Source organism: Cheilinus undulatus, linkage group 1 (genome assembly GCF_018320785.1).
Source record: "Cheilinus undulatus linkage group 1, ASM1832078v1, whole genome shotgun sequence".
Lineage (NCBI taxonomy): Eukaryota > Metazoa > Chordata > Actinopteri > Labriformes > Labridae > Cheilinus > Cheilinus undulatus.
The window spans coordinates 57,627,584-57,639,518 of record NC_054865.1 but is presented as its reverse complement, the minus strand read 5'-3'; positions in this window follow the sequence as shown (position 1 = coordinate 57,639,518).

The following is an 11,935-nucleotide window of genomic DNA, read 5'->3' as shown; positions in this document are numbered from 1 at the left end:
GGCACCTGTAATGTAGAGGCATTTTTCTTACCTTTGCCTTAGTCAGAGGGTTAATGATGAAAAATCCACAGTTGGAAAATCATTCACTGAGGACAAGTCTGCCAAAAACACTCAAATCAACTGAAAGTACATAAAGTCAGTGAGATCTTAGGGTGCTTTCAATAGTTTTGAATAGGAAGGAGCCCGGTGTCAAGAATGAAGGTCAAATACTCCCAACATTTCTAGAGAATAAGGAATATTTCACTCAAAATGCAGGATTGAATGAACCTAAAAGCTCACACTCTGCACGTCTAACCAGTGCACAGCACTGACAATCATGGATGGAGTTTTTCATGCTGAAGTCGGATCAGTGTTCATTTCACTCGACACAATGGTCAACTCAGACTCTGCTGAACATTCTCACACTCTAAACACGACCAGCAAACACAAGCAGGCTAGAGCATGACAAATATTCTCAGGCAGCTCGAGGTCTGCAGCCATTTCCTGCCAACCCCGTCTGCCAGTTTGCTCGGGCACAATCAGTGAAAAAAAGGGCTTGAAGTTGGAGAACCTGTGGCTCTGCTCTCACTGTGCCAGAGTGCCACCAGATTTCTACCAGGCTGGTCTGGAGCAGGGCTGTGATTGGCCTTCATTCCTCCCGCTACGCCGCTTGGAAAAAAGACTCACAATCTGGGGGAAATTTGTCAGACTTCCAAATCAGGAATGTAGTTTTAAAGATGCATCAGAGTCTGACCTGAGGGTCTCGTTGTCCTCAAACAAGATGAGGTGCAACCACCCTTGAATTTCAAATAAAGAAGTCATGAACAGGACTGGGAAGGGGGAGGGTTAAGACACGCCTACTCACTCTTATGTGCTGTCACATCAGTGGCACCCATTGATTATTAGCCAAAATGTCAGCCATCCATGGTCGGGCAACCTGAGTGTGAACCAACAGCTTTGAATGTCATCAGTGTCATTTTTAAGAAAAAAAAAGGTTTATTCATGATCTCACTGGAAAGAACTACACTACCCACAATCCCTGAGTGTCACACAAAGTCATAGACGGTAGTTTGAATGGTTCCAATATGCCGTCTTTAAATAATGATAGACAATAATTCATAACTAATCCATCAAATTTAGATAAACACTTTTTAATCTTGATTAATCTCATTAATCGCAGTTAAATTCATCGTTCTACATGACTCCTAAAGTCAGTACAACATAGAAACGTCTGAGGAATTTCAGAAGTAGTTACTGGGTCAGCTTGGAAACAATGTCATTCCCAGCTCTGACATCCAACCTCTAAGGTCGGAATGCTGCATAATCCCCAAGATAGAGCTCACCCATGTACATGTGACCTCCCTGACCCCTGGTCTAAGAAAAACCAAAAGCATACATGCATGTTTGTACTCTGTGGCTGGCCTGCCCACAGAAAAATCCAGAGTGGGCTCCTCCAGCTGTGGTTTATGGAAGATCTCTGTGCATGTGTGAACTCCTGGCTGACAGGTTTTCATTTTGGAGTTTAAAGGTGTGCCGAGCCTTTTGGGTTCTGATCTTCCAATTGCTTATTCACCCCCTTTTTCACCCTTTCGCCACTTTTTCTGCCCATTATTGCCACATTTGACCTTTTTTTTTGGCACTTTTAACCATTTTTTTCCTTCCTTCCCTTTTCAATCATAAGCTGCCCATTTTTGCTACTTTTTTGGTACTTTTAACCCATTTTAGCAACTTTTTGCCTCTGTAACCTATGGATGCCATTTTTTTGCCACTTCTTAGCTGCCTTTCATCATTTTCCCACGCATTTTACCTCATTTATCCCATTTTTTCTTCTTTGAACCAATTTTTGCCTTTATGTAACCATTTTTCCACTCTGTAACCACATTACACCACTTTTTTTCTGCAAATTTGTCACTTTTTGTGGCTATTTCTTTATACTTTTAACCCTTTGTTGCTTCTTCGAAACACTTTTGACCTCTTTAAAGGGGCTCTATGTCAGATTTTTGCTTTAAAACTTCCCACTTTTGAGTATATAATGGTGTGCACTTTATCCTGATGTGAAGAATGAGGCTCTTTATGTCTTCCTTGTTTGCCTTTGTCAGCCTGTGGAGTCATTTCTCTGTGAAGAATTTCGGGACGCATTTTCTGCGAAAGCTCAACAGAAGTGCGTCGGGTACTACGTAATGCGCGCACCCCCTCGCTCTGTTTAGACCTGACAACGGCGTGTTGAATGGAGAAGGCTGCTTCCACGAGTAAACGACCGGCTAGCTCAGCCCAAACACCCACACAAACTCCGCAAAAACATAAAAAAACTAAGATAGTTTTATCTGCTGAAGCCTGTCAGGCTAAAAGAGAGTGTGACCGACGCAGGGGGAAATAGAGGATAAATGTCGGTGGAGCATTAGAGACATGGAGGGAGCTTCGCTCGGCGCTCGGGATAAATACCGATCCAGAGATGGCCGTCTTTCTGTTGAAAAGGTAAGGCATCACTCTGGACCATGAAATACAATGTAGTGTTTTATGTTGTATAAACCATATGCTACATCACGTTAGCTTGCTGACAAAGATGCTATCCAAACAACCAGAATGTCACGTTGCTCATTTAGTGTTTTCCGGATAATATTGCATCTTTTTCTTGCTTCCTGGCACTGGACTCAACTTACTGAGTTTATTTTTGATACTTAGTTGGTAAAATATCTTCAGCACATAATGTCAGCTATCTGATATCTGCGGTGGAGGCACCATTATCAGAGCTAAGCAATGTTAGCCCTGCTGCTTCTGCTCTAAAATGCGTCCCATTCAATGCACTTTACACATTACACACATAAAAAGACAATAAAATTGGTCAGTGCTGCACTAAGTAGTGAAGTTGTTCATTCATATAAGTGGTTGTGAAAATATCGTCCTTTTTTAATCGCCTCAAATTAACCAATATTTAATTTTTGTGCCGTGTCTGCACTAGAGGTTCAAATATACTTTATTCATTTTCATTTTTAGTTGGTGGAACTTTTTAGTGTTACGCCACTTACCTCCTCTGTAGACATGATGCCGGTAAATCACCTTGGTCTGCGTGTGTATCAGCTGATAAACCGGAGGCTCGTTCATGAGCAAGGAGCGCGCCATGGTGGACGAACAACACGATGTTGTTGTAGCTCGCCTAGTGGCCGGTGGTGTCGCTACACTGATATTTTTCTAAATCTTGCATAGAGCCCCTTCGACCCATTTTTGCTACTCTGTCACCACCTTTCAACACTGTTTTCTAGAAATTTGTCACTTTTTTTGTCTATATTTGGACACTTTTAACCTTTTTTTTGCTTCTATGAAACACTTTCTTACCTCTTTTAACCCATTTTTGCTACTCTGTCACCACCTTTCAACACTTTTTTTTACTAGAAATTTGTCACTTTTAACCCATTTTGCCACTTCTTAACTGCTTTTCACCATTTCTTCACCCATTTTTGCCACTTTTTTCCATTTTTGCTTCCTTGAATCATTTTTTGTGCCTCTTTTTACCCATTTGTGCCACTTTTAACCAGTTTTGCCCATTAAATCATGAAATAAAGTCAAAATGTGATTTCTTTTTTAATTGTGAGTCTAAAAGGCCAAACTATGGGATTAAAAAGTCAAAGTTAAGAGTTGAAAATATCCGATAAAATACAAAATAATTAGTTAAAATAGTCAAAATATGGCATGAAAATTAAAAATATGAATCTAAAATTCAAAGTTGAGTTTAAATGCTCAATGTACAGAATAAAAAGTGAAAATCCTAAGTTTGAGTCCTAATTGTGAGATTCAAAATTCAAAATGTGAAATTAAAATACAAGTTAATTTCTTTTCCCACATTCCTGACTTCTTATCCAAACATTTGTACTCCTTACTTTTTCAGATTTTGTGACTTAACAAGGAAATATTAAATCTTCAGGATAAGTTCACATTTTTATACCTGAGGAAATCTGCAGACCTCAGACTGATGGGCCAGTAAGAACAGAAATATGAGATCATCTTTGGGGCCGGATTTAACCTTTCCAGGAGCCAGATTTGGCCCCCGGGCCTTGAGTTTGACACCCCTGCTCTAAAGGATGTTGTTTTAAAGTTGAACTGCATCATAGTGATATCTGGATTAGTTGGAATTTTAATATAAATTTGAACTTAAAATTGCCTGGACTTACTCTACATTCTTTCCCGATAATCATGCTTCCAGACCTTCCAAAGTCTGGGCTGATCCGCGTGTATTTAACAGCCCTGTACTCAAATACATGACTTTATACCCATACACGCTGGTTTTAAGCTAAAGAAAGTTGTCTGGGGGTTTTGTTAATCTTTAACTAATCCAGACAGTAAATGCGGCTTTTTTAACACAGACATAAAAGTGTTTTTAATGTCTGAGACACAAAGCAAATAGGCTAATCTTCCCCACAATGGCAGCATGTTTCTGAACAGTAAATAGAGTAATCATATGCTGATAAGCAAGCGTTGCTCTGCAGCATTTATCTTCTTAGAATTTACCGAGCATGCCAAGCACATCCAGAAGATTCCGAGGTAAAGAGAAAAACAGAGAGTGAGCACTGAAGCAGAGGAACAATCCCCTGAGATCTCAGTAAGAAAGAAAGAGGTGGATGATGGAGAAAGCACAGGCAGAGGGAGACGCAGAGAGAGAGGGAGTTTGCCTCCAAGCCTCGGCACAGAGGAGGATCAAAGGTTTGTGCTCTGCATCACAATGGACATCCGGTCACCAATACTGATGAGCCTGTGTGTGATGCTCCATTCACAGGGCTTATAGCTTATGGGTAAACAAGCGGTCAGTGCATGGAAATCAATGCATGTCATTGCCACATTTAATCTGACTGTACACTCATCTGCAACAACGGCATGCTGGGAAATCTACATACAAACTATGGGCTGTAAGAGTCTGCAGAAGCATCATTTCAGTGTCGTTTCATCCTGCAAAGCAGCCAAACATCCCTCTTTCTTGTCTTATATTTTTCAGCATGCCTTGTAACTGCGTATAAAAAGGAATCTGCCCAGGCTCTCGTCGGGAATCTGCTTTTTTTTTTGTGTCCGCTGCGTCTAAGAGCCAATTTTGAAATGCAAAACACAGGGCTGTGGAAGCTGTTTACTCTGCATTGTATACATGCAGCTGTGTTTTTCTTGACAGTTTCTGTTAATGCAAACCGACATTCCGTTTAAGCTCGCAGCACACAGAGCGCAGCATGAAATGATCACTAAGTGTTGCCAGACTAACCACTGCTTAATCTGGTAAACACGCCGTCAAATCAGAACCAACCACGGGGATGTTTGTGAGGCGAGAAACATCAGATCTACTTCAGCATCAATAATTATCCAGCAGTCCGTCAATATCAGTTGCAACTGCAGGAATGCATACTGGGATCCTTTCAGTGGTATTTGTGCTTGATTTCAGGAATGAAAAATCAGATTAGGTCCTTTCAAAAACAAATAAAATTACATAACATTGCTTGAATATTTCTGCAACAGCACAGCGTGTTCAGAATTATTTAAAGGGCCGGGATAGAAATGACATAACAGCAGATGACTGCTGATTTTCCACCCTTTAACATTGCATGCTTTAAACATCACGCCAAATGCTTCCATGACGATCAGAGGATTTGTCCCAGATTACGGCGTCATTACAGTAATACTCTGTTTACACAGTTTGTGACCTAATGGCCATTATTCTACGAATGTGCTAATGTTGTGCAGCGTAATCTTTCTGCACATGCTCGGAAAAATCTGCCATAGCAACATGCTCCATGAAGACGTATCTTCCTCAGTTATGAATCTTCATGTGGGATGCAAACATAAATCCAATGTGAGCTGTCAAAACTCTGTTATTGCACTTGAGAAGGAATGCATTTGCTGTTTTTGTTCTGGGGTGTTTTTCTGCCATCATACTTCCTGCCTATCAGGTAGAATATCAACAAGGCCATCCTTTATTCAGGTTGATGTTCTGCTACTGAAAAATTTCAATAGCTCGGTGCCTTAACTAAGTACTAGGGATGGGACCGACCCGATCCAATATCGATATCGGGTCTGATAAGGACGTAATTAATAGATCGGATATCTGACTGACGGCGCCGATCCAAGTGACCGATCCAAACCCATCCTACAGTTTGCGGTAGACCATGAATGCGCCGTAGCCTAACAGGAGACTGTGTAACTGAGCTAGTCTTAGTTAGGCATGTTCTTAGCGGTATAATTACCTAGTCCTAGGGTTTTCAAAGTGTGGAAGAGTGAGCCTCCCCAAGAAGAAATTATTCATTCAGTGGACCCCCACCTACAAAAAGGATTCAAAAACTTAAACAACAACATTTCAGACATTTATGTCTAATCTTTAAACATTTTTAACATCAATATATTTTGGATATTTTGGTTTGCAAATGTCCTTAAACATCTGCCTTTCCCTCTTATTCAGTTATAATGCCATTAAATACCCCTTTTTCATATTTTTGGGCCATTTTACAAGTTTTTGCCTCCTTTCCCCCATTTTTACCACCTTTATCCCATTTTTGCCATTTTTTACCTTTTTGTCCATTTAAACTACCTTTCATCATGAAATATCCCTTTTTCCCCCCATTTTTTTTTTCATTTTTGTGACATCTTTTTGCCACTTTTATCCCATTTTTTGGCCTTTTTTTTGTCCATTTAAGTGACCTTTTGCCATTAAATACCACTTGTTTCCTTTCTCCCAATTTTTGCCTCTTCTTTTTGCCATTTTTTTCCCATTTTTCACTTTTTTTTGCCACTTTTTGCCCATTTAATCCACCCTTTGCCATTACATACCAACTGTTTCCTCTTTTTTGCCCATTTTTGCCACTCCTGACTGCTTTTTGCCCATTGAAGTCACTTTCCACTCATTTTTTTGTCACTTCTCAACCATTTCTGCTACTTTCTGACCATGCTTCAATTTTTTCTCCCCATTTTTGCAACTTTTCACCCATTTTTTTGCTGCTTTTTGACCATTGTCGCCACCTTTAACCTATTCTTATTGCTACTTCAAGCTGTTTTTGCCACTTTCACCTCTTAGATTGTGGCTCTTGCAAAGGTGTTTTTCAACAGTTTGGCTCTTTGGTTGAGTAACACTGCTCTATAGCATAGTCCCTATAGTAACTATAAGTCTATCCATTTAGCTCCATGCACAGCAGAGGTTCACAAAGCAAATCCCCTTTGTTCTGGTTATGGTTCCGTGCCTCCTGAAGCTCTGTGGCGCCCTCCAGGGGAGGCCCGCCTCACGCTTTGAAAACTGCCGATCTAGTCGATTAAATGTAAATCTATATTTTGAATGGTTAAAACTAGTCTAAAGACGAGAGAACACAAAGAAGAGTGGGTGTGACGTTAGCCTGATATACTCTCTACAGCGTGACTAGCATTGAAAGCTAGCGCCGCCTGCCTTCGTTCCTCTTTGCAGATTAATATCGTGCTTTGATATTTGGCCTCTTTTTACTTCAGGTGAGTAGTCATATGTGAGCCCACATACCACTTTATTTCCATTTACTACTTTGGAAAACTGCCGTTCCACGGTCTTCCTACTATATGCTAACAGGTTAGCCACCCCCAAGCTTCTCATTGTTTACATCCGGCGGTGAAGGGTCAGAGAGGAAGGCTGCGGCCATTAACTGTAGCTACAGCGGCCTCTAGTGGCGGGAGGTTCACTAAAGACAGTATAGACAGGGATTTCAAACCTGTGTTCTTAAAAAATGATAGGTGATTAGTTTAACCGACTGGTAAAGTAGTAGTTTAACCTACTTGAGTTATGCTATTTAAGGTAAGCATTGTTGTTTATAACTTATACTCAGTTGTTGCTTTTTGGATAATGTTGATTTTTATATTTTAGTAGTAGTTCAAATAAATTTGTTTGGAATACATTTAAATTCAATTTATTTATTTCTGTATTTATTTTTTGCTTTTTAATAAGATGAGCTGGGTGGTTTACTACAGCCTCATGTAACCTCATTATACCTACAACAATAATAATTGTTTAAAAAAATATATAAATATATATATATCGGAATCAGTATTGGTATCGGCACATATTTATCGGAATCGGATTGGAACTGAAAAAAAAGTGGATCGGTGCATCCCTACTAAGTACACGCCTCAAAACAAGACGGGCCTCAAGATATTTTCAACAATATTGTTTACAGAAATGACGATGTATGACGGATCATCTCTGCCAATCTGCTGTAACAAAGACAGGGAGGGACCCCCGTTACTATCATTTACAAACGCAGTGCCTGCACCCTCCTCACACAGATCAGCTGTTGAGCGACACGTCAAAACGGAAATTGTGATATGTATGAAATGTACAGCTTTATACTGCTGGTTTAAGATCAGGTTGTGTTGGAAAAAAAACTGAAAATGACTTTTGTAGTCAAATCTAATTGGTTTTGACCTATGCTCTATAAATAAAATGAAAAAATATTGTTAGTGTTGTGTTGCCTTAATCATTTTTGGTCCACAAACTATTTTAGAACTGAATGCAGAGTGCCTTCTAATTAAGATCTGCCTTTACAACACGTTCAACATTATTATGCAAACTGGATTTTAGCGTCATAAACATTCAATTTTTTGTTTTTCAGTTAAACTCATGGATGGTTTTGTGTCTCAGGGCTCTCTGCATCACTGAAATCAGTCTCAGACACCTGTGATCATTAGTTTGCCAGGTGAGCCCAATTAAAGGAAAACTACTGAAGAAGGACGTTCCACATTATTAAGCAGGCCACAGGTCTCAGCAATGTGGGAAAGAAAAAGGATCTCTGCTGCTGAAAAGCCTCAAATAGTGCAATATATGAAAACATGAGATATTTCAGGAAAACTTAAGCGTGATCATCGTACTGTGAAGAAATTAGTGTCTGATTCAGAGCACAGACGGGTTCATGCAGATAAAGACATAATGAGGAAGGTTTCTGACAGACAAATTCATCAGATTAAGAGAGCAGATGCTAAAATGCCATTACAAAGCAGCAAACAGGTATTTGAAGCTGCTGGTGCCTCTGGAGTCCCACCAACCTCAAGGTGTAGGATCCTCCAGAGGCTTGCAGTCGTGCATAAACCTACTATTCAGCCCCCCCTAACCAATGCTCACAAGCAGAAACGGTTGCAGTGGGCCCAGAAATACATGGAGACTCATTTTCAAACAGTCTTGTTGACTGATGAGAGCCGTGCAACCCTGGATGGTCCAGATGGAGGAGTAGTGGATGGTTGGTGGATGGCCACCATGTCCCAACAAGGCTGTGACGTCAACAAGGAGGGGGCGGAGTCATGTTTTGGGCCGAATTCATGAGGAGAGAGCTGTTAGGCCCCTTTAGGGTCCCTGAAGGTGTGAGAATGACCTCGGCAATGTAGCAAAATGATCTTCATGCATGACAATGCACCATCTCATGCTGCAAAGAATCCCTCTGTGTCATTGGCTGCTATGGGCATAAAAGGAGAGAAACTCATGGTGTGGCCCCCATCCTCCCCTGACCTTTAACCCTACTGAGAACCTTTGGAGCATCCTCAAGCTAAAGATCTATGAGGGTGGGAGGCAGTTCACATCAAAACAGCAGCTCTGGGAGGATATTCTGACATCCTGCAAAGAAATTCAAGCAGAAACTCTCCAAAAACTCACAAGTTCAATGGATGCAAGAATAGTGAAGGTGATATCAGAGAAGGGCTCCTATGTTAACATGAAACTTGGCCTGTTGAGATGTTTTTGATTGAAATAGCTTTGATTTCAGTAAATATGACCTCCTAATGCTGCAGATTCAACAAAAGACCATTTTCAGTTCTTTACAGCCTATAAAATGTTTAAATGCTTAATAATGTGGAACAGTGCATTTTGATTTTTTTAATTTAAAAAAAAGTTCTCATTTAGAGGTTTGTTCAATAAAATCAGAATTATGCTCTAATGCAGTGGTTTTCAGTGTGAGGCGGGCCTCCCCTGGGGGGCGCCACAGAGCTTCAGGGGAGGCGCGGAACCATAAACCAGAAAAAAGGGTGATTTGCTTTGTGAACCTCTGCTGTGCATGGAGCTAAATGGATAGACTTATAGTTACTATAGGGACTATGCTAAAGGCTAGTGTTACTCAACCAAAGAGCCAAATTATTGAAAAATACTTTTGCAAGAGCCACAATCTAAGAGGTGAAAAGTGGCAAAAACAGCTTGAAGTAGCAATAAAAAAGGTTAAAGATGGCAAAATGGTCAAAAAGCAGCAAAAACATCGGTGAAAAGGGCACAAATAGGGAGAAAAAGTGGAAAAATGGTCAGAAAGTAGCAGAAATGGGTGAGAAGTGACAAAAATAATCAGTTGAAAGTGACTTCAATGGGCAAAAAGCAGTCAAGAATGGCAAAAATGGGCAAAAAAGAGGAAACAATTGGTATGTAATGGCAAAGGGTAGTTTAAATGGGCAAAAAGTGGCAAAAAAAAGTGAAAAATGGGAAAAAATGGAAATAGGTAGAGGCAAAAATTGGGAAAAACAGAAACAAGTGGTATTTAATGGCAAAAGGTTGCTTAAATGGACAAAAAGTGGCAAAAATAAAAAAAAGGGATATCTAATGATGAAAGGTAGCTTAAATAGACAAAAGGTGAAAAATGGCAAAAGTGGGATAAAAGTGGAAAAAATGGGGAAAAAGAAGCAAAAAGAAGTTGTGAAATGGGCAAGAAAAAGGGGTATTTAATGGCATTTTAACTGAATAAGAGGGAAAGGCAGATGTTTAAGGACATTTGCAAACCAAAATATCCAAAATATATTCATGTTAAAAATGTTTAAAGATTAGACATAAATGTTTGAAATGTCGTTGTTTAATTTTTTGAATCCTTTTTGTGGGTGGGGGTCCACTGAATGAATACTTTCTTCTTAGGGGAGGCTCACTCTTCCACTCTTTGAAAACCCCTGCTCTATTGGTTAATGACTTGAAAATTATACTGACTGTCATTTGCATCGACTATTTAGGAAAATCAGAGAAAAATGTCATTTGCATAATAATTTGGAACGCGGTGTATTTGTAAACCGAACACCAGGCTCGTCAAAGACACCGGGGTTTTAAATACGATACGCGTTTATGTGAAGTTGTACGGTACTCTTGGGTTGCTAAGGCATAACCATTTATAACAGAAGACAGGCATGTTGTTTCAACCTCACATTTAAATGAAATAATTCATTGCCTCGGCATAATTAAGAAATAAAACCATCATAAATAAATCTGACAATGTCAGTCATTCATCAAAATGTACCAGTGTGGATTTGTGTGAGAAATAACCATCCGTGTTTTAACAGTGTAATCATCTTGACAAATGTGACATTTTCTCTAAATAGCTGGAGTAATGAAGATTTCCGTATTACCTCTCATTAGTGTGTTTGTCTGCCACAGATGGCTGTAAATACTCTGATGAAACACTCGTGACATCCAGTGGGATTCTGTCCCTTAAACTTGAGAGCCTATTAATTGTCTGCAATTATCCTCTGCAAGCGTAGCATCTGTCAGGAGTAATTCTTCACTCCCCACATGGATAGAAATGCCATAGTGGTAAAGGTTGACTGCGACATTCACTATTTATTGCACAGAAGGGCTTGTACAGTCCAATTTTCCATCACAGGTCTGAAATAAAGAAACACATCTGTTTACTGAGCCTCTCCACACTCCCAGCCTCATGTTTATGAGAGCAAAATTTGGGTCTTGTTGAAACAGTAGCTTGCATACAGGAAATTAATAAAAACAGTGCCTTTTACTGGATCTACTCATGAGAAAACTAAATAATGAGACATTTGTAAACTAGCTTACTTTGGCCCTCATTTATCAAACATGCATACGGCAGAAACCTGGGCGTACCATCATTTCCACGCACAGATCGGCATTTATCAATCTGGACATGAGTGGAGGATTTGCTCAATTCCCACACCAACTCTATGCTTTTTTCCAAGTTGGTGCGCAGCGTAAATCTGGCGGTGTTAGATCACATCC